We start from the raw sequence: 24,223 nt of genomic DNA, 5'->3' as shown, positions 1-24,223 counted from the left end.
TGGGTGGCAGCAATGATGGGGGAAAGGAGCAGCAAGAACAATAAGAACAGCATAACTGCCCATTGGTGTTCAAGAGCAATGGCAGAGCTATGGCAAGCAAAGGGCTACGGTAGTACTTTGGCAGAAAGAGGTGACTAACAAAAGCCAGCACAATGCTTCCCCCTAAATGTCATATTCATTTGACTCTGTCAAGTCATTTTCATGCTGCACAACAGCTTGATAGAAGCTGCCTATTCTGCATGCTGCAAAATTGAATGTGATTGACTTCAGTAGCAGAGGAAAACACATCCAGCTCATTCAGAGCCTTCGACTGTGGAGAGATTGATCATGCCGATGAGAAGTGACTCGCTCACTTACTTACAGGGTCATGTATTCCTACACACACACACACACACACAGAGAGAGAGAGAGAGAGAGAGAGAGAGAGAGAGAGAGAGAGAGAGAGAGAGAGAGAGAGAGAGAGGAGATTCTCAGCAAAAGACACACAAATAAGGCCAAAACTAACATATGTTTTATCTAAGCTGGAGACTTTCAGAGTGTGTCATTTGCTGGTATAAGGCTCATCTGTAGTCATCATGTCCCAGTCCCTGCAGAATTACTGGCTTAGAGTTCTTGAAGGAGCAAACAATATCCTACAATGCCTTGATGGGCATACTGTTGTTAGCGGGGGCAGGGCATGAGGGGGTGGGGTCAGATACCTTGAACATATCTCAGTGGTATAGCAGAATTTAGTAAGCTGCTCTATTAACTAAAATTCCACCTTGCAAATCCCTGGAACATTTTTTTTAAAAATGGCCTTCCGATATAATTTTTGGAATGTGCATGTTGAAGACATTATCAAATCACAAAAATAAATCAGAAGTGGAAGTTGAGGGAAGCCCAGGAGGGGAGGGAAGAGGGAATGTAATATTAATGTTATGGATATGTGATGTATGTAATAATTGAAAAAGAATATGGAATAAAAATTTAACAAAAATCACATTCTCTCATTCTCTAGTTTCATTAACAGATGCTGTCTTCTTTTCAAGGTTAAATAAAGTTGTATCCAATGACAGTCGTACTCAGAGTAGGGCAATTTACGTGAATGGGCATGATCAGCTAATTAATTTCAATGGGGGCTAGCATGGGGCACAGCCCAGCAGGTGTTGACTGTTTCAACAGTTTTGTTATATCTCTTATTTACTATATATATATATATATATATATATATATATATATATATATATGATTGTATATAGATATTGTTAGGATCTCCTACTCACGAGTAGGACCCTGGCAGAGACCCTCCCTCCTGGTCGATCGTTCGGGAGCTTCAAAAGCTTTCTTCAGCCCAAACATCACAGCGACTGATGCCAACTGACATCAGCACACTCAGGGCTCCACAGAGTTTGCGCAATTGCATAACAGACCTCAGCAACTCAGCATTTGGCTAATCTATTTTATTTACATATAAAGACACACGGAGCACTGCAACATGGCTCCCTCTCTCTCTCTCTACCATCAGACAGCAAAGAGAAAGAACAAAGGACAATAGTCCCACTTCAGGAAACATAGTAACAGAACATCCTGCCTTCGTCACTTCCCACTGTGGAATGAAAACATATACCATCATGTGATAGACTACAATCCCATGACAGCAGACACGGGGAATGAATCTTCAACAGATATGCACACACAACTTCTGTATTGCAGTTACCTATTTTCAGTTTTTTAAATTTTAAAAATAGAAGCAGATTTGGGGAGTTACAGAGGAGCAATGGGGCAGGGTATAGCCAATTCTCTCCCCATGGAGCTTCCATGCTAAATTTCTTTTCCCACAGGCTACTTGTGGGAAATTTAGACATCCTTTCATACATTTGTCTGGTACCCTTTGGAGAAGGGAAGTTGGCATGAGGCAGGAAGCAATTTACAGTAGGGAAAGGACAGGTGGAAACATGTTAGGCACCCTTTCTCTGTAGTTTCTCAGCTCAAGATTGCAGTTTTAAGGGAGGGGGAAATGATCACCATAGCACTTCATATGCATATATTTGGGTGAAATGCAGAGTTGACTCAAAAGCCACATGCACTCACTGTCAGACATAGACTCACCCAAGTTCACTACAAGGCTATATATGGATCTCTGGACTCTGGTTGTTCTAGAGGTCACTGCTCTGCCCTCTGCACTGGCTTTTCTGAATGTTCAAAGAAAACCAAAAGTGGTTTGAGGCATTTGCTCCCATTGCCAGCTCCTCATTCCACATTGCTCTACAGCAGGGGTGGAATGTGTAGGCCTCCAAAAGTTGCTGGGTACAATCCCCACTATCTCCAACCATTGACCATGATGGCAGGAGCTGATGGGAATTGGAGTCCAACAACATCTGGAGTGCTATGGGTTCCCCATCCCTGCTCTATACTGCCCAAAGGAACAGTATCCTTAACACGGCACAGAAAGGGGAGCCAGGCAGATTTTGGATTGCCTTTCCCTACCTCCCCTTCCACCACCACCACATTTTCTTTTCCTTTTTATCTAGTCCCAGCACTTGTCACTTTGCCATTTAAACATGTCACACCAAAGCTCTCTCTCATTAGGTGAAAATTGGATTTTGTTAATGAAGGAAAAGGAAATCAATTAACCTTATCAGTGTACGGGGGGACTTATTTGAAACGGCAAGGATAGAAATTCTCTCGCCTCTCTCCTTTGCTGATAGGTGAGTTTTATGCACACATGTGCGCATGTGCACTCACGCACATGCGCACATACACACACAGCAGGTGCAGGTGTCATGTAGGGTGTTAGAGCACTACAGGGAGACTTGAAAAAACAATAAAACTCCAGGAATTTCCCTGCAAAGTATATACTGCATACTGTATATGCATGCCACCGCAAAATCCTATATAATAAAGTCCCTGTGTCTCTGCGTCCGGTCCCTGTGTCCCTGTGTCCGCGCTACAGCGCATGTGCCCCACAGACACAGGGATTGGATGCAGAGACTTGGAGCGCAGAGACCGGCCCCTCCTCCGCCTCCTCCCGCTGTCCCGAGTGGCGACAGCCTCCTCCACCTCCCTTCTCCTGAGGAAAAGGAAGAGGCCTCTGCCGCCGCCTCCCGCAGCGCGCCTCAGGTAAGCGCACTGCCCCTCACTCTCCTGCCTCGCCGCCCCACGTCACTCCGCCGCAGCAGGGACGTGGAGGAGGCCGTTGCCACTCGGGACAGCAGGAAGAGGCGGAGGGGGGGCCTGTGGGCCTCAGGCGCTCGCCGGCGGGTGGGGCGAGAGCGGGAGCTGTGGCGGAGTGATGCGGGGGCGGCGAGGCGGGAGAGCGAGGGGTGGCGCACTTACCTGAGGCGCACTGCGGGAGGCGGCGGCAGAGGCCTCTTCCTTCTCCTCAGGTGAGGAGGAGAAGGGAGGTGGAGGAGGCCGTCGCCACTCGGGACAGCGGGAGGAGGCGGAGGAGGGGCCGGTGAGCCTCAGGCGCTCGACGGAGGCGACGCCTGCGCGGTCCCAGGGCTTCCCCTCCGTTCCCGCCCGGCTAGCGCCCGTTTACTGAACGGGCTGAATGACACTAGTAATTAAATAATTTTATTCATACCCAGAAATGGCAGGATAGAGCTGGAGAGACCTTGTGGCTCATGAGGAGACCCTACTCAGAGCCCAAAAAGGATGTCAATGAGGACAGAGGAAACCCCAATGAGACTGCAGGTGCTGTACATAACTCAGCCTCCCCACTGAGCAGCTGATGTGTGGGGTAGCACAGCAGCAGCGGCCACTATCCCCGCATGTCCTCCACCCTCCTGTTGGCTCCAGAGCTTCAATTCTAGTTGCATATATTTTGGGATACAGAATTTTTGGTATGGATTGAAGAGAGAGAGGCAGAGAGAGCGTTTAAAGCATATTTAGAGAGAGTGCTCCCCGGTTTATGCGATTCCACTTACGTGCACAGGGGCCTGGAATGTAACCCCCATGTATGTGGGGAGGAACCTGTATACAGTTTCCCAAAGCAACCATCACTGAAAATAGAAGCAAGCAGCTGAAGAGTCTTCTCCCCCAAGAAACTTTGCACAAAGAATTAAAATGGCTTGTAACAAAAAAAAGCAGCCCTTTTAAAGGTTTTAAAAGGTACAGTGTGTGTTCTTCTTCTTTTACTTCTTCACTCTGTCTCCCCCCTCCTTTTCCATACGCTTCATCATTGCAAAAGACAACTCGGAAATTTATATGGCTTTATAAATAGCTCCATGTAATTCAAATGCACTTACTTTATTTTAAGAGAGAAAGGGATCTCACACAACTGCACTACTGATGACTGTTCAGATAAGTCCTTCTGGCTCCGTCGTCTTATCCCACCCACACTGTGTGGCCGACTGTGATGATCCCTCATCTGGAGAAAGGGGCACACCAAGGGATACAAGCACATTGACAGCTCTCCAAAGCTATCAGGCCAATGGGCAAAGCGTGCTTGACGGGAGACGGGCACCATATGTTCAGTTGCAACTAGATATGCCAGTTTCCATGCATCTGTTTAATTTCCTCCCTAGGTGTTCTACTCATAGTGGCATGGTGAAAGAAGTAAAAGTTTTGCCTTTGGAGAAGGAAGGGATGGGCATTTAAATTCCAACACTGCTATACATTCATTAGCTAGACAGATATATAGCCTTCAGATATATATAAAAAGCCCACAGCTACCATACCCCCCCAAAACATTTCTCTGCTGAAAAGAGGGGCATCCTAAGGAAAAGTGGACATTCCGGAACAAATCATAAACCAGGATGGCTTCTGTATATCCAGGACTATCCCTGGAAAATAGGGACACTTAGAGGGTCTGAGCTACACACAGGGTGAGGAACCAGGAAATATTTACACACTTATTCCATTTTAATACTCATGGTTTCCCTCAAAGAATACAAAGTCCTCTTTGAACCTACTAAAATAAGGGGGGGAACAAGGCAAGTACCGATTCCTGTCTTCAAAGCCGATATATTTGTGGAAGCACAGCAAGAGCACTGCGCTGCCTCTCCAGCTCTTCGATCTGACCCTCTTCCTGAACCTGACTTACACAGCCTCTCACTCCAGGTATTGAACAGTTGCTTAGGTTTCACAGCAAGGCACCAGCAGCAGGCCAGGGGAGATCCCTGGAGGATGCCCGAACTCAGAGGTGACTGCTGAAACCTTTCAATTATTTACATCTTTTTTCTTTTTTGCAGTGCCTTCTTCTCCAGCTTCTGTTCCCATGGCTCATCCCCCCCCCCGCTCTACCCCACCTCTGGTTGCACTAAATAAGACATTTATGGATTGTGCATGGATTGCCTGCTTGACACATTCAGTGAAGTAGCCCAAAATGTACCCAGAGACTGTCAAATCACAAGTGACTCTCTCTCTCTCTCTGTGTGTGTGTGTGTGTGTTTCTTTTCCTGGGCAAGACTTCCCGGCAATTTTGACAGCAAGGTCTGAAAACCTTGAATGGTTTGCTGCAAATGTTTTGGCAGCAGGATTTTCAGCTGCCACTCTAAGGGGTGGGGGCGGGGGCAGGAGATGGTCTATACTCTCCCATATTTCACACATGAAACATTGGCACATTCTTGAGGAATTGTAACACCCGGATTCGCACACCACTGTTCCCTCTGCCTAAGCTCCCTGCCTGCCTTTCTCGTTGCTGGATTGCTGGATGATGTTCACTCACTCTGCAATGCCCCACCCGCCACTGGCTTCAGAAGAAGGATGTTTAGTACACTAAATAAAATGTTTTACGCCCTTCCTCCAAACTTAGGGGGTTTAATGATCAGTTCCACAATGGATCTGATTGTCCTTACAGAATAAATGCAACTCAGGCACATTCAACAATGCTTATTACCTGGGCAAGGCTGGTATGTTGCCTGCTGAATCTTGATTACTCATTCAGGATGCACACAGGTGCTGGTAACATAACAGGTCTATATAGAGCTCCCAGATAGGACTCTAAGCACAGGCCTGCAGCAGGGTCTTTCTCCTTAGGGACAAAGCAGTAGCTCAGTGGTAGAGTATTTGCCTCCCATGCATAAAAGCACAGGTTCAATCCCCAGAATCTCCAGGTCGGGCCCAGAGATAGCCTTTTCTGAAACACTGAGAAGCTTCTGCCTGTCAGTATAGATATTGCTGAGCTGGAGGGACTCAATGGTCTGACTCAGTATAAGGCAGCTTCTTTGTCTAATGGAAGTGCCATAGCTCATGGGTAAAGCTCTAGGTACAGCTGTAGGGTGTCAGGATCCTCCTCAATAGTCTCAGTGTTCATAGAATTGTAGAGTTACAATGGACGCTCAATGGCCATCTAGTCCAACCCCCTCCAACAGAGAATCACAACTAAAGCAGCCGTGACAGATGGCTATCCAACCAACCTCTGCTTTAAAAATCTCAATTGGATGTTGAAAAACCTCCACCACTAGCTGTTACACTGTCAAACAGCTCTGTCTGAAAGTTCTTCCTAATGTTTAGTCAGAATTTCCTCCTTGCAACTTGAAGTCATTTGTCCAGGTCCTACCATCTGGAGCACAAGGAAAAAAGCTTGCTCCACTGTCCCACTGACAGCCCTTTAGATATCTGAAGATGGCTACCATGTCCCCTCTCCACCTCCTCTATTCCAGGTTAAACATACCTAACTCACTCAACAGTTCCTCACAAGTCTTAGTTTACAGAGAAACCAAGACAGTTTTGGCCTTGTAAATCTCAGCAGAGATGTCTGGTCATTGACTCTGGCTCCTCCTGCTGTTTGGCTCCCTAACTCCAGCCCTACCACTCCCAGACTCCAGCCCTACCACTCCCAGCGACCACCAGACACTACTGGACTACTGTTAAAAGCAGAGCAGAAGGGCCAAAATAACAGGGACTCTGCCTAGTTAAATTGGACTACCCACTTCCAAACCCAATGTTGCTCATGGCACCTCAGTGGCTCCCCAGTGTGCTCCCATGATAAAAGTGGCTCATTATTCAGGATGTCTCTTTGCCTCTTTTCTTCATTACTTCCCTGGCTTTATCTACATTTGAGTAATACACAGCAAATAAATTATTCATTGTGTTTGTCAATCAGCGGATAGATTATTCACAGATTATATCCCACTCGTTCCACCTCTCCTGCCCATTATCTGACTGCAAAAAGGCTGAGGGAACAGCTTTTCTTAATCAGAAAAAGAGAGAGAAAGAGGCAAGGATTAAATGGAATGCAAGGTCATGGGAGGCAGGGAAGAGGCTAACCACCAGGAGCAGAGTACGCTTTCCACCCACAGACGGACAAGCGCGCCGACAATGCCAGCCGTATCGGCAGGAAAGTCTCCCCCCCCCCCCACAGGCTGTCAAAATGCCTCACTCCTGACAAGTGATCACTTACAATGCAAGAGTTTCCATCACTGCACATACATACAAGGCTGCTTTCAACAGCAACTCAGAAATGAGACATAGGATATGGGGATGAAGGCTAGCTTGAATGGCTACAATGGGGGCTGGGAGGGGGGAATGTTGGATGAAGAAATGGCTACCAGTGACTATTTGAAAGGTGGCCTGAACATGAGGAAGAGCTGTTCAACAATGCAATGGATTCTCTCAGAAGGTGGTGCATTCTCTCCTTCATTGGAGGCTTTTAAATGGAGGTTGGATGGCTATCGCTCATGGCATTGCAGGGGGTTGGAATAGATGACACCTAGGGTCCCTTCCAACCCCACAATTCTTTAAAAAATAAAAAAATAAAAATCATATGAAGCAGCAATCTTAGTTGAGCTTAAAAACATCTGACAGACACCAGCATCACCACAAAAATAGGCGGCGAATATATAGATTAGTGCTCCACATTTCCACGTCAGCTTCAGATTTTTCCCAAAGGCTACATAGAAATTCATATGCATCTTAGTTGTGAATTTCTCATACAATTGCATATAATTTTGCCTAATTTTGCAAAGCAGTTTCCCTTAATATAATGCTTTTTTGCACACTATTTTTTTTTTACTAATATGTGCATTCTTATGGACACTTTACCCTAGTACCGGTATGTGCATTTTTGCACACTTTACATGGCTGGAGGAATAATTGCAAAATTCAGACAAGTGTGAATTTTGAAGGACAGCTTTTCCAGATCACGTACTCTTACGGAGAGTGAGAATTAGGTAGTTTCACCTCTAAACTGAACTGAATTTCTCTCTCTCTCCCCCCCACCCACCACTTAGGTGGCAACTTTAGCTCAAGCTGATAGAATGCATGGAAAGGATGCAACAAATGAACCTCATCTGTATGGAGAAGATCAGCAACTTCAGCTGCCAGGGCAAGAAAACACATGAGCCTATCTACTCTCAGCAGCACCAAAGGAATGAAGGGGGGGGGGAGAGATGCAGTATTAGTGGATGTATGCAAATGCATTTGAATTCAGCACAATAGAAATGTGACTTTAAAGGAGGGGGGAAGCTAGCCTAACAAAACAAATAGTGCACTTAGGGAAAAGGGGGAAGGGAAGAACCACACGGAGGCTTAATGACAGTCTATTAAACATAAATCAACACAAAGGAAAACCACCAAGAAGAGGAGATATACGCCAGTTTGGAGATTAGAGCACAAAAGGAGTAATATTTACTCAGTAGATTAAGGCACTTATAGGAAATGAGTTATAAGTATTTTCAAAGCATTACCCAGAAGGATCAGACGTGGCTCTATAATGTATAGGCTGCAGGCTGAATGGAGACACACCCACTTGGTGGTGCTGTAAATTAAATGTGTGAGGGGCCCCTCCCTCCACAAGAGGCACAGGAATTGCTTGCAGAAATGTACGCAGAATAAGTGGCATTTGGCAGTGCCTGACAGGGCATTCCCAGCTGCACTGCATCCCAGCCAGGCTTGCAATTTGGGACCCAATTTGAAAGGTGCTGTATGTTAACCTCATTTACCAAGAGAGAAAAAAATATGACACACACTTTAAAGCTTCCAGCAGCCATGTCCTTACCTAATCCACACTAGGCTTATTTATTTTTATTTTTCATTTCATTTGTATCTCACATTTCCTCCAGGGAGTTCAAGGTGGTATACATAGTTCTCTTCCTCCTCATTTTATCCTCAGAACAACCCTGTGAGGTAGGTTCAGCTGAAAGGCAGTGACTGGCACAAGGTCACTTAGTGAGCTCCATGGCCAAGTGGGGATTTGAACCTGGGTCTTCTAGGTCCTAAGCACTGCACCACACTGGCTCTCTGATGCCAGCTATGGGACAGGTGGGCCTAGCTTGGGGAAAACAGCCTCCCAGGCCAAGTTAAGACCCCTGCTGATCCTCAGCTGGCCAGCTGGCTGTTTATTTCCAATGCATGGTATATGCATTTCTAAACATATCCTATCTTAAAATACACATTTGAAAACATATCTTGGTAGTGTATTTTGGTACACTTCTTTGAGCACAGAACTATACAACACATTTCAAAGAAGTGTGAAATTCAAAGGATAATTATGTCCTATTAGTATAGGAGGTATGGATCGGGTCAGTTTCTATTAAAATCCACAGAATTGCAAGCCTCCCTGTCTCCAAATACCAGGTGCTAAGGACATAAAATGTGGGGAACATGAGCAGAGGAGGGCAACCAAGATGATCATGGGTCTCAAAATCAAGCCTTATGAGGAATGGTTGAGGGAGTTGGGTGTGCTTTGCCTAGAAAAGAGAAGACTTAGAGATACTATGATAGCCACCTTCAAAGTGCTGTAACATGGAAGATGGAGCAAACTTGTTTTCTCCTGCTCTGGAGGCTAGGACCCGAACCAATGAATTCAAGTTACAAGAAAGCAGATTCCAACTAAACATCAGGAAGAACTTTCAGATGGTAAGAGCTGTCCAATGGTAGAATGGACTCTCTTGGGATGTTGTGGACTCTCCTTCCTTGGCGGCTTTAAAGCAAAGGTTGGATGGTCCTCTGTCATGGATGCTATAGCTGAGATTCCTGCACTGTAGGGGACTGGACTAAGATGGCCCTTGGGGTACCTTCCAACTATACAGTTCTATGATTCCTTGGGAGATTGGCTGAGTGAGGTGCCATCAAAGAACAAAACAGGTAATGCCAGAGTCATTACCCTGAACAAAGGCAAACCAATAAGACATGCAATGTCAGACAAGAAGTGGGGTGGAGTCTCCCGGAGCTCAGCAACAGTGGCACTGGTGGGATGTTCTGGGATCAAATCAGAAGCTGAGATTACTTTGTGATTCTGTGACTGTCCCTGGAAAACCGGGAGACTTGGAGGGTATGCTTTTCCTGTGGGTCACTAGCTTTTCAGAGGAAAAATGTTCCCCATCACTTTCCCTAAATGATTAGCCATTCACTTGAATGGCCACCGCACATCCTGAGGCAGAATGTTCCATTTACTGCATTGCATGAAATAGAATTTTGTGCAATATAGTTAGTCACACAAGCAATGCACAGTGGTAGAAAACTGCATCAATTTGTACAGCGGGTTGTTTTCCTTTGCGGTGGCGCTGGTGATGTTGGTTTTGTGGAATGCACTTCCAGCTGAAATACAAGAGGCCTCATCTGCATTGGCATTCCTGTTTGCTCTTGAAGATGCACCTATTTACACATGCACTCTCTTCACCTATTGACCCAAGTCTCGTGTTTTAAATGCTGTGTTGGTTTAATGAGGATTGTTATTGTTGCATATTTCAACCATGACCATTTATAATTTTTTTATGTTATCATGGCATCGTATTATAGTATATTTTAGTTGTGTATTTTTTATTTTGGTGTATATTTTAATAAAGCTATGCAATTGATTTTTTTGTTTTGGGTTGTTTTTTTTTTTGTAAACCATTTAGAAGCCACCTGGGTATACTAATTAATTAATTAATTAATTATGCTTTTGAGTGTGAGTCACACCTGTGAAATTAAGCTTGCAATGCACAAGAGCAGCTCTGCTCTCTGCTGCTAATGTCTTATAAAAACAAAGAGGGTAGCAAGAACCCAATTGTAGGTAATGCAATATGTATATACGAGGTGCAGCAACAACCCTCATCCAATTTATGACATTCTCTTTTGCAGATGAATGTCTCAGACATGAGGTGCCAGCATATGAGAAGGTTGAAATATGGGTGGGGTGGAGAAGAGATATGTTCCACACATTCCTCAGACAAACTCCTTCCTCCTGGGCCGTGTTCAGAAAGTGGTGGTGGGGGATGAGTGTTCGGACCCCTGGGCTCTCACTTGTGGGGTGCCTCAGGGTTCTGTCCTCTCCCCCATGCTTTTTAACATCTACATGCAGCCGCTGGGAGAGATCATCAGGGGATTTGGGCTGGGTGTTCATCAGTATGCGGATGATACCCAGCTCTACCAGTGAAGGCGGTGAAGGTCCTGTGTGAGTGCCTGGAGGAGGTTGGAGGATGGATGGCAGTTAACGGATTGAGGTTGAATCCTGACAAGACAGAAGTACTGTTTGTGGGGGACAGGAGGCAGGCAGGTGTGGAGGACTCTCTGGTCCTGAATGGGTAACTGTGCCCCTGAAGGACCAGGTGCACAGCCTGGGAGTCATTTTGGACTCACAGCTGTCCATGGAGGCACAGGTTAATTCTGTGTCCAGGGCAGCTGTCTATCAGCTCCATCTGGTACGCAGGCTGAGACCCTACCTGCCGGTACCTTTGAAGGTGACCCGAAAACTGCAACTAATCCAGAATGCGGCAGCTAGACTGGTGACTGGGAGTGGCCGCTGGGACTACATAACACTGGTCTTGAGAGATCTACACTGGCTCCCAGTATGTTTCCGAGCACAATTCAAAGTGTTGGTGTTGACCTTTAAAGCCGTAAACGGCCTTGGTCCTGTATACCTGAAGAAGCGTCTCCACCCCCACCGTTCAGCCCGGACACTGAGATCCCGTGCAGAGGGCCTTCTGGTGGTTCCCTCATTGCGAGAAGTGAGGTTACAGGGAACCAGACAGAGGGCCTTCTCGGTAGCAGCACCCGCCCTGTGGAACGCCCTTCCATCAGATGTCAAGGAAATAAGCAGCTACCCTAATTTTAAAAGACATCTGAAGGCAGCCCTGTTTAGGGAAGCTTTTAATATTTAATGCTGTGTTGTTTCAAAATTCAATTGGGAGCTGCCCAGAGTGGCTGGGGAGACTCAGCCAGATGGGTGGGGTATAAATAATAATAATAATAAATTATTATTATTATTATTATTATTATTATTATTATTATTATTATTAACATGACTCTACAATCTACCCCATTTAATAATTTTCTAGAATACCTAATCCTGCTGGGTTTTTTGGCTCTACAATCTACCCCATTTAATAATTTCTTAGCATACCTAATCCTGCTGGGGTTTTTTGTTTTTTGTTCACTTGCATTATTTTTGTCCACAGACATGCCATTGTACTTGAGGCAGCGGCCTCCTCAACTCTGCCAAGTGAAATTGCATTCCAATTCTGTTCCACTGAACTAAATGTCTTTGCAAATCAAAGAGCAAAATATAATTTAAGTGCCATTTGAGTCTTCCCACAGTTTCTCAGCTGCTCACTCCATAACCGCACCCCAGAAAGCTGCCTGCAAACACAACTATGGTATAAAAGCGGGGAAGTGCACAGCCAGAATATTACAATGCCAATCCCGTGCATAATGCTCTGTGGTCATGGTTCAAAACAATTAGAATGTCACAATGAAAATATGGTGGGAGGAGGCAGCAGACAAGCCAACACATTTGAGGTGGGAGAGATGGCTGGCTGCGACAGAGGGGTATTATGAGTGCAAGGTGGCTGGCAGAGAACTTTGTTTCAAAGAGGCCCAGAAGTTCCTTGAATCGCTAGCTTCGTCTGGTTTTTGACATGTTGCAAAACTCAGTAAAGATATCAAAATAAGAGAGCTTAGCATAGAATATAGGGAGAATGTAATCTTTTCAACCACTTATCTGAGCTTCTATTGATTGTTACATGCCGAGTGAAAAACTGAATGAATAATGGAGTAGGGGGGGTGGCTTTCATTTACTCTGAGAGAGAGAACAAAAAAATGGAACAATTTGTTCTGTTTCTGTTAAGTGTTTGGTAGGAGCAAAGAGCTAGACAGAAGTCCTACCTCAACGACCGCAGACTCCTCTCTCTCTCTCTCTCTCTCTCTCTCTCTCTCTCTCTCTCTCTCTCTCTCTCTCTTTCTCTCTCTCCCAGTGCCCCTACTTTCACACCAGAGATATTCCTTTCTCTATTTCTTTTTGAACAATGGTTTATTTAATAAAAGTCAAGTTGACACACACAGAGTTTTTATGTGCAGATTCTATCAGCAAAGGTAACTCAACACCAACTCTCATTTTGCATAGCTTGCAACTTCCAGGCATGTCCAAAGTCCGTTTTGGGGGGCCTAATCCCCATGGCAGTTTATTTATTGGGGTAAAATCATTTAAAAAGCTCAACAACTTAAATCCTAAAAAAAAGCTCAACAACTTTGGGGTAAATCAGAAAAAAAGGTTGGCCCTCATGCATGTTCACTTCATCATATCTGGCCCTCTTTGAAAAAAGTTTGGGCACCCCTGTGGCTTAAACCCAATAAAAAGGAGGGAAGTAAGGAAAAAACATAAGAAATGGAGGATGTGAAAGGGGGGGGGGAAGGCAAAAATACATCTATTTAATCAGGGTTGTCATATTTCAAAAAGTAAAAACCAAGCCACCCCAAAAGTTACTGAGCTTTTTTTTTTTAGGAAGACCCCAAATTTCTTGAGTTTTGTTTTCTTAAAGGAAACCACCGAAATTGTTGAGCTTTCCTAAAAGTTTTTTTGAAGACACCACCACCACCCATGAGATTTTTCGATTGACGCCTAAGATGCAGGAGAAAGCACTGGAAATTCCCTCCAGATGTCAGTTCCTCCTTTGAAATCCCGGTAATCCTGGCAGCCCTAATTTAACCTTCCCCTTCTGCACATATCATTTTGCTTACTGGAAAGAGTGAACTCCCATAAAGATTAAGATTTACAGCCAGGCAAGAGAAAAAGAATAAATGATTAAAATTTTCTGGACCCAATCAAATTGGGAGATTATTGAAAAGATCAATTTCGGAATTGATATCATCAATGCTTCGGGACTGTGATTACAAAGTAGTAGTGGTGGTAAAGATAATACTGATGGGAACGGTAGGGATGTCCCTGAAATTATCCACATCCAGTTTGTTCCTGGAGTTTGGAACGCTGAACTAAATGGTCTTGTTTTCAAAGCAGAATTGGTTCATTAAGAATCCTTGTCCTCATTAAATTACTGATGTATTGAGAAAAGGAAAGAAAACCTAGTACAGAAAAGCAATGCTGCTGTGGCCTTGTACATGCAATCGTAGTAAGATTTTTTGTGTGTGGTATGTTTCTAATACACAGAGGTCACATGTGCACATCAGTCAAACACTGCACAAAAATGAATATTAATGTAATCATATGTACGGTCTCATCAAGATGGCATCATTCCACAGTTGCATCAATTTGCGCATGAGCCCTGGTAAAGCACAGAGGGGGGGGGGGAGACAAAGCAGAATTATCTGAAAATTGTAGCAGACTGTGCAGGATCTGATTCCAGAATTACCTTTATAACTTCTCCCAGTTCATTAAACTGGAGTTTCAGGATAGCAAAGACATGAAACAGTAAAGGAAGCAAATGGCTGAACCTGTTCATCCCTACTGACAACATTTTTCCACTGGCATTATAATAAGAACTTTGCTCTTAAAAAATTAAATAAACACTGCAGATGTTTACTTCCATGCTCAAAATCAAATCAGGTTTGTATGAGCTTTTTCTTGCACTTGCACAGGATTTCATAAACTTCCAATCATATACAGCCCTAAGGAAATGACCCCCCCCCAAGTGCCCTGGGGTTTTAGGGTGGTCATATTGGAGAGAGAATGAAGAGGCAAAACATGCCTAGAGGTGGAATATGACCAGGGTTGCATAATTGCTGCAAAATTGCCTGTTTGAGTGGCCAAAGCCACAGGTTGAGGACTCATTTTTCAGAAAGGTCATTACAAATAGCACAGTCCTTCCTGACTCCAAGCTGGTGCACTCAATTGACACTTCTTTAGAACAGATCATACATGGTGCATCATCTGCCCTGATTCTCATAATAAATATCCTTTGGCAATTTTTCAGTTCAAGTGGTGAGCAGGGCTGACCCTGCTTAGCACACAGGTTTTTGCCGAAATTGCTGCCTGAAGTGTCGTGCCAGTCCACTGTAGTTCTATCCCTTGAAAGTTGGAATATGAGCACTCTCCAGTCCCAACTGTGGGCTGAGGATGCATGACATGTGCTTGCAGAACAAAAAGTACTTCCTGAGGGATAGATAACTAAGTGAAATACCCTAGCAACCCAAATGGCATTTTTTGTGCATGCAGCAAGATGACAGATAGCTGGCACTCTCCAAACAACCTGCTGCTACTGAAGAAGCAGTGAAGGCCACACACTTCTTCTAGAGCTGAAAGAGAAATTTGCTTTCTCTGCTGGTGCTTTCAAGAGAAATAATATGAGAAGGAGAGGAGAATAAAAATGGGCTGCAAACTCTTTGGATGCCTTTGGCCATCTTCTAATCCTAGCACCACAGGGCTGTACACCAAGAAGGCTGGGTATCTAGTCCCAAACTCTTTAAGGTTTGAAGGTTAATACCAGTCAGTGGAGGCTGGTGCAACAGGGCAAATGGGGCAGGGCATGACCAACCTCAGTCTGCCTTCAGCCAGCCCCCCAATTTCCTGCCTTCTTTCTTGCATCCTTACATTCTCACTATTTTATTTTACTGTATTTTATCCATACTAGTGCTTGTTGAATTAAATAGGGTACGCTGATTTTTAACGGTATAATAAGCTGTACTATACTTTACTTCTTGCATCCAGTCCAGGGGGTAGTACTGACCACTGGCTTCCTCCTCGTTAGTGTCAGCATTGCCCCACATGTAACTCAACAGGGAGGGGGAGGGGGCGAAAACCAGGATAAGTTAGTGCTGCCTGTCATTGGCTTTGTCTCCCCCTATTGTTGGTCCTCCAGCCTACTGCCCTACCAGTCCTTGTGGAAAACCAGTCACCTCTGAAACCAGCACCTTAAACTGGCCCTGTAGAGAAATGGCACAGAATTGATAATATGGTCCAAACACCTGAGTCCCACAGCCGTTCTAGCTGCCACACTCTGCACCCATTGAAATTCCCAGATTTTAAGGGCAGACCCACATAGTGCACGCTGCTGTAATCTATCTTTGACATAAGCAAAGTACAGTATTTGTTACTGAGGGCAGTATCTGAGTTCTCTTCATGAATCCAAAGTTTATAAGAAGTAGTGCTGACCACAGACCCCACTTGAGCCTCCTTACCTAGACCATGCTGAGTCCCGGAGGACTCCCCCAAACAGTGGGCCTACACAGTGTCCAGGGTGAAAGCAAGGTAGGTCAATAGCAGCTTGTGCTCATGCACTTTTAGAAGTGGAAGGTCAATTGTACTCATTCAGGTACAGATTACAGAAGAGTGTGTATCATTGAACATGTTGCAGTCCTACCTTTCCCTAATCCAGGCCAGTTTTAATAGAAGGCTATATTTGAAACCCTAACATTCAAATTAGGGCTATATTTCTTAATTGTTAAATCAACCAACTAATGCAGAGTTTCCATAACTCTGTTTTTGGAATACAGTTCTCACCATCCCTGACCACTGGTGCTGCTAGCTAAGGATGATGGAAGTTGTAGTGCAACAACAGCGGGGGAATCAAGTTTGGGAAACTCTGAACTAATACAGTACTTTAGTTCGGTTCATACTTGGAGCGATGTTAAGCAGTCAGGATAAACATTCATTGGTGAGGCTGAAATCTAAGGACACCCTCCCGTGATTTACTGTAACAGGAAATTTAAAAAATTAAAACAAAAAAGATTTTGCTTTCTAGTTGAATCTGGGTGATGAAATGTTAGCACTTTCAAGTTACAGGTAGGTAGCCATGTTGGTGTGCTGTAGTCGAAACAAAATAAAAAAAAATTCCTTCCAGTAGCACCTTAGAGGCCAACTAAGTTTGTTATTGGTATGAGCTTTCGTGTGCATGCACACTTCTTCAGATGGTGAGGTTGATGGACTTCCATTTCATGTGGCTCAATGTGATGCCTTCCATAGTTCTTCAGAATCTGAAGAAGTGTGCATGCACACGAAAGCGCATACCAATAACAAACTTAGTTGGTCTCTAAGGTGCTACTGAAAAGCACTTTTCAAGTACAGGATTCAGATGAGAATCAGATGTAATCATATGACCAGCATCCAAAAGTTCACTTCACATCCTGATTTTAGCTTGGCATCTCCAGTACCAAAGGAAACCATTAATGCAGCAGGTCAAATGGCAAACCTTTTAAGCTTCTATAATGCAAATCATCTCCGATGCCTGGACTTCTGTGGCATGGATTTGTATTTTAATGCTCATCACTTTGCAGATACATTCAGAAGCATTTCATCGATACCAAGATCTAGCGATCTTCAGCTCATAGGTTCAGGAGACTAACGGGGATTAGCTGTGGGTGCTCACCTAGGATTCTAGCCCAGGAAATGTTCAAAATTCCAGTCCCATGAAATGTGATTATGGTATCGTTCAGGCTTCCTCAACCTTGGCCCTCCAGATGTTTTGAGACTACAATTCCCATCATCCCTGACCACTGGTCCTGCTGGCCAGGGATCATGGGAATTGTAGGCCAAAAACATCTGGAGGGCTGAGGTTGAGGAAGCCTGGTAATACTAGTTCTATTGAAGGGGCGCAGGGTACAGCCACAAATGTTGGTGAGAGAAGTGAAACAATACCAATAAATCCAGGTGGCTTTGTGTTATTTTGATTTCTATGCCTTGCACTATTAAGCAGTCCAGGTTTCTCAGAATTAACATTTAATTGTACAGACCCCTTGTAAAACTCATGGTGGAACCTTTTTCAGGTTCTTTTACATGCAGTATAAATTTTTTATGAAATGAATAAATAAAATGATTTTTCAAAAGTAACTGAGAAGATTGACCTTACTGGAGGGAGTAGAGAGGAGGTGACTCACCATGCTCTGTGAACCAGGCCATTATGTTATTAAAGTAGAAAAATAACTTTTTGAAAGTATTGTCCATATTTCAGTTTCCCCCCAGCACTTATTCTTTTCCCCTTCCTGGTTTCAGAAATTTTGCATATCCAGAAGTATCATAAAATGCAAGTAAGAATCTTCTAGCAGCATCTTCTTTAACAAAAAAGTAATGGTTGTGTTTGTACTAAACTTTGCAGGGCTGCCTCTGTCATTTGGTGACACTCGCTGTCACTAAATAAACTTATAAATTAAACTTGAGCTGGGAAGAGGAAACCGTCTCTCATTATTTGATTCCTGTTCACAGTCAGGGTTTCCCGAGCACAGCTGGAATCCTCCCCTGGCAGCTCAATTTCTTTGCTTCCCTTCCTCCCCTCTGATGACTATGGGGTGTTTGCCAAGCAGCTAATTGCTATGCTCCATCACACTGCTGTTTGCAACTAGCCCCAAACCCTGCTTTTAGAAGGAGGGGGGAATTGCCCCTGAGCAAATTAACTCAATGCTCTCATTAACTCAGAAGTCAGATCTTTCCAGGAAGTCACATCTTTTGACTGAGACCTTTAAAAGAAGAAGTCCCAGTTATCTCAACACACCTTTAATTGGCAGGATATGAATAAGGTTTATTTGATTTGCTGTTATACTTACTCTACATAAAAGTGCAATGCTGAGTGAAGGAATCCAGGATCCTTCCAATGCCCCCCATGTGTGCCATGTGTGCGAATTGCTTCACGGCTACTGTGACCATCTCAGCAGACTCTGTGCAGCCGTCTAGCCATGCCACATCTGAAACTCCACACCTGTTCTTTGCCTGCCAGTTTCACTACTGCCTGCAAGGAGGGAGGGCGAGAGTGGGAACCAATCCTGGGATTCAGGATGCTAGTGAGAAAGGCAGAGCACAGCTATCAGAACTTCGGGAAACACTGCCATCCGAAATGGAACAGACTCCAGGCAGCCTCTTGCTCTGGCAGATGGCTTGCTGCAAGGGTGTGAATGGAGACAGATCTCTGTGCAGTTATGTAAAGGTTGCCTCCTCCTCCTTGTCTGCTCTAGTCTCTCTCTCTGCGCTTCCACCTCCAGCTGTCTCACTGATGCCATGAAATCGCTATTTATTTATTTATTTTAAAAAATAAACCTACACCTGTACAATTTTCCCCCTTTTTCACCCCCCTCAAAATAACCACCTTTTAAAATAAAAAATAAAGATGCAGGCTTCATCTTAAAAAATGCCCTTGCTGGTTTTGCATCAAATAGTGAATGTTGTGTGTGTACTCCAAGGAAAGTCAAAGCCACAGAGAATTTGCTCCTTCTCTGAAAATTAAAGCTGTGTGGGCATCGGAAAGAAAGATACTAGCTGGGTGCCAACTTTCTGAGTCAGCCTTGGGTGACATGTAGCAAACAAATAGCCTAAGAAGAGCCCTGTCTGATCAGGCAGAAAGCCCATCTAGTCCAGCATCCTGTTCTCACATTGGCCAGACAAATCCTTGTGAGAAGCCCGCAAGCAGAACCTGAGCGGAACAGTACTCTCCTGACTTGCGACTCCCAGCAACTGGGTTTCAGTTGCAATACACAACCATTATCGCTGGTAGCCATAGATAACCTTATGTAAGAATATTGATAGTCTTATATAAGCTGGCCAGGGCAGCCCTACTGGCTTCTTGTGAACATAAAAAAGAGTCAGCTGGATCAGGCCAATGGCCCATCGGTTCTAGCATCCTGTTGTCACTGTGGCCAACCAGATGTCCCAAGCAGGTTATTAGCACAAGAGTTCTTTCCCCTCCTGTGGTTTCCAGCAATTCAGTATTCAGTAGCATTACTGTCTCTGGCCATGAAAGCAGAGAATAGCCACCCTGGCTAATAGCCACTGACTGCCTTATCCTCCATGGATATGTCCATGAATTCGTGCAGACTTCTGGCAAGTTCACACACATGCACACTTATTTAGCCATCACAGGCAAATTGCTACAGAATGGCTGTCTCAGAACATTCTTTGCCATCTGCCACTCTACCTGACGCCATCTGCAAGAAGCAATGAGATGTCCTCCACCAGGTTGGGTGGGATCAGTTGCCATTTGGCTCTTCCTCCTCTCCCAGAATCGCATCCATCAACAGCAGCCACACCTGATCTTTACATAACTTTGTTGTAAAACAGTTTGAACTAATTGGAACCTTAATATGGACATTTTCCTCTTCTTTTCCCAGCCTCCTTTCTTTTGTGTTAGGCAATGTGGGATGCTTCCAGACTGCTGCTATTTTGGGGGTAGGGCAGAATCACATACAGGTTGCACAATTAGAGTTGATCTGGAGGTCTTGCAAAACAAACCTGCCTCCCTAAAAGACCAGACTCTTTCCAATAAGAAAAGTGATGGAGAAATGCAGTGGAAACCATAGCAGTTGCTGTGACGCAAAACTGTCTAACCTCCCCACCAACTAGTCAGGAGGAATGATCCCTAAATAGCTGGTGGTGACATCTAGCCTTCCTGCAAACAAATCTGGACGAATGCTCAGTAAACATCCAGAAGTGGCCATAGCATTATTATAAAATGCAAACCGCCTTGGGTGCTTTGTAAGAAAGATACCATATAAATGAAGTGAATGAAAAACACAATCCCCTTTCAGAACTCTTTGAATGCATTGTGCCAAGCATGGGGGAACCTCTGGGCTGCAGCCTAAATTATATGACCACAGGTGTGGGATGCAAAAGAACAAGCTAGAGCTTTAAGGACAGTTCTACTTGGGAGCTCCACAAACCAGGCAGAACTTTGGTATAGGAAATTCAGCAGAACGGGTTGTTCCTATTCAGGGATATGGGAGAGAGATTCAGTTTGTGTTTCAAGGAGAGCTTACTTAATTTGCGCTTTTCAGGACAATATGCACAATGAAACACAACCATTCTTCAACATTCAGACTTCTCCAATTTTCCAGTGCAGTTCTCCAGCCAACTAATGCATTAAAAAATGTCTATATTAGAAGACAGGGTGGGGAACCTTATTGGCCTCACAGGCCAACATTTGGCAGGTAGATGGGTGGAGTGTGCCCACCTGTCGTCATGACATCACATGGTTTGACAGGAGGGCAGGACCACCCCCGTCAAAATCTCTTGAGCTCCCTGCTCCTCCTACAGCACCTTTTGTGCTACACAGTCCTAAGGGAAACCTCTTCCCAGCATCACTGAATAAATGCAGCAGCAAGTAGAGCAGATGCCAGATTAAGTGAAAGAAGGGTCAGGCTGGGCACATTCCAATTTAGTCATCTGAACAGGTGCCTAGAGCCAGGGGGAAACAAATCTTCTACTCACATCAACTTTGTTACATTTACACAGCAGGTCTAAAAATTTCATAAATCATTCCCAACCTATCCTGCTGAAGCTGTGGTTTAATAATAGGGAAACCAAATGCAATTACTTAAACTGGACACTGGCCAGGACCTAGAAAATGTATCTCTTTGTGGGTTAAGTTAGAATCTCTGGGCCTGTTTCTCAATCAATTTTACTGCAGGACTTCCCAAAATAGCGGAACCTTCTGAGCCGAAGGAGCAGAAGCACAAGGAAGGCACTGAAGCAGAGTGCCATCAGGGCAGGCTTTTGAGTTACACAGAACACTTTGCCATGAGGAATGTTGGCAACAACTCTGTGCCCATCCAAATCTTGTCAGTCTTGGTTTTGAAAGTTTCTCTTTTCCCATGCTAATGCATCTTCTGTAAGGTAGCTAGGAAAAAATGCAAGACAGACAGCCCCTCCTCTGAAGGGCCTGCTGCTACTTGACCTACTTTCCCCCTGTTTGGTTCAATGCAGAGAGATCCTACTTTTAAAAAGGCAGCCTTTCCAGGAAGGAAATGTTTTCCTAGATGGCCCCAAAAAGGAAGGGAATTATCCATTCGGAAAAACAGAGCTTCATCAAGATGACGGGCATGCAACGACGGCAGACTTCCTCCGAGAGCAGCAGAGCCACAGCAGGCAGGAGCTACCGAGTCCCACAAATTATCATTTGGATATATAAATATTTGTCGCAAGGTGCCTCATTTCTCATGGCTTTGAATTCAAATAGGAGAGAGTATGGGGGTCTGGGGAAGAAGATGAAAGCAGAGATTGGCCTGAGTCGCAACATTTAGAAATGAAAAGCAAATGAGAAAGGCAAACTACCTGGGTGTTATCCAATCCATTGTCAGAAGCAGTGGACACTGAGTTGCAAGAGGTCTATTGAACAAATGGACACCAGTGGCTAGCTTCCATATATTAGTCAAAATACCATACAAAATGCATTATATTGGTGGATATTGCTTTGCAAAAATATGTATATGTGGCAAAATGGCATGCAAAAGTATCTTTTAGAAATTCACTGATTAATTTCTATTTTATGCACACTTCCCCCTTGTATGTACATTTTTGTACACTTTACTTGGCCGAAGAAGTGCATTGCATCGCAAAATTGTGGATTTTGAAGGAGGGCTATTTTTCAGTTTTGCATATTGTTTCATAAAATGTGAAGCAGGCAGATTCACTTTGAAATGTGAACTGAATCACGTTTCTCCCACAACACTAGCTTTTACATACTAGGCATTGCATGTGAGTAGGACCATTGATTAATTCAGAAGATCACACCAGGCATGCACAATAGCATCTGGGGATAATAAGCGGGTGTTCCCTAAAATAGGAATTATGGATTGAAGTCTGCCTGAGTTGAAAGTCTTTCTCTTTTATCTCATATGTGAATGCTCATGACAAACTGAAGACATGGTGTACTGAATAGATTCAGGAGCTCAGCCTCAGTGTGCCGTGACATGGAGCCCCAGGTTAAGTCCCTAGCATCTCCTATAAGTGTTGACGACAGAATCTGCACTTGTTGGGATGGAGGAAAACCTTTACTTAAAGCTCTGAACAACTCCATTCGGAGCTGAGGAAAAGCCATAGCTCTGTGCTACAGCATCTGCCTTACATGCAAAAGGTCCAAGGTTCAATCCCTGACTTCTCCAGGTGGGGCTGGGAGAGATCACTGGCTGAAATCCTAGAAAGCCATGGTAGACAAATACTAAACTAGATGCACCAGTGGCTGTTTCTGCAACATACATAATGACAACATGATTTTGGGTCTGATGGCACCACCCTCCCTCCACCACCTCCTAGTAACCCAGTAAATTAAAGTTTGTGATATATTATTTTCCTCACACCTTTGAATGTGAGGGCTTCAAGCTTAACTAGGTTGCACCACTCACTTCCTGGCAAGCTCATCTTTCAGCACTAGGAGTCATACTGGAATTGTATCATGAGTTGGAGGGGGAAACTGCTGATTTGCATAACATATTTATATACAGCCCACACAATTTGCATGACATTTGCATGGGCCTAGTGTGTGCCAGGCCGTGGCTGGTGGACGTACTGCCATGCTTCTGAGATGCCATCTGTGCCATTTCCACTGTGCTGCTCAAAGAAGTATTTCCTAGGGTGCCTCAGAGACAGCTGGCAGGCAATTGGGAGCCTGAATCACACTTATTAAAAGTTAAGCAGAGAAAATGATTTGTTTGTAAGTCAATCAGAGGAAATTCAGTTTTGGAAAGCAAGCCTGTTATACTGTGGAACATAGCAGGCTGAGGCCCTACTGCCCATGGTTGATAACCCTGGCAGATCTACAGGAAGGAAGGAAGGAAGGAAGGAAGGAAGGAAGGAAGGAAGGAAGGAAGGAAGGAAGGAAGGAAGGAAGGAAGGAAGGAAGGAAGCCTTATAACACCAGATGTTGCACTACTAAGCATTTTTTTTACAGAATGGAAAAAGTGTGTGCAATAGTTTCATTGGCTGAGTGAGGCAAAATTTCAAGTGTGCTAGATGGGGGCCTAGAATGACAATAACCCAGCACCCTATGCAACAATGAGCTGGCAAAGCAGTGAGAAGGGCGTGGCACTGCAACCACACTGGGAGGAGTGTCAGATTGGCGCCACTGGTGTATTTATACTGTGCTGTCCTCCCAGCAGATTCACCCACTTCCCTCTCTTTCTCCAGGTAAGCAACAGTGATCCACCTGCCGGGAAGCTTGCCTAGCATCTCCCACCCCACAAGGTGAACCTCTTCTACCTGTATGGAAGTCCTATTCAAAGCACCAGAAGAAGAAAAGGGAGGAAGAGGGCCCAGATATAGAATTCCATATTGCCCCTCATCATGAGTATTCCTTTTACGCTCTCCTTTTACGCAAATAGCTTGGAGAGAGGAGGGATGAAATAGAAAGAAAAGATTTTAACCGGTGTGAGCCACACTGACTAGCCATTT

At 44.5% G+C, this 24,223-nt stretch overlaps 1 protein-coding gene across 3 annotated transcripts in view; it reads right to left on the bottom strand.

The window, feature by feature from the left end:
* Positions 1 to 24,223, bottom strand: part of OPCML (opioid binding protein/cell adhesion molecule like) — a 775,348-nt gene that overhangs the window by 656,023 nt on the left and 95,102 nt on the right. The window contains exon 1 of one of the 3 annotated variants that reach the window (XM_088658032.1): positions 4,230 to 4,362. The exons of the other annotated variants lie outside the window; for them this stretch is intronic. The gene's annotated coding sequence lies outside the window, so the exon portion shown is untranslated. Of the gene's footprint in view, positions 1 to 4,229; positions 4,363 to 24,223 lie in introns of those variants that run through there. 3 annotated transcript variants of the gene reach the window in all.

The sequence above is a fragment of the Zootoca vivipara genome, chromosome 14 (genome assembly GCF_965207765.1).
Source record: "Zootoca vivipara chromosome 14, rZooViv2.hap1.1, whole genome shotgun sequence".
NCBI lineage: Eukaryota > Metazoa > Chordata > Lepidosauria > Squamata > Lacertidae > Zootoca > Zootoca vivipara.
This window is presented reverse-complemented; position numbering and strand designations above follow the sequence as displayed.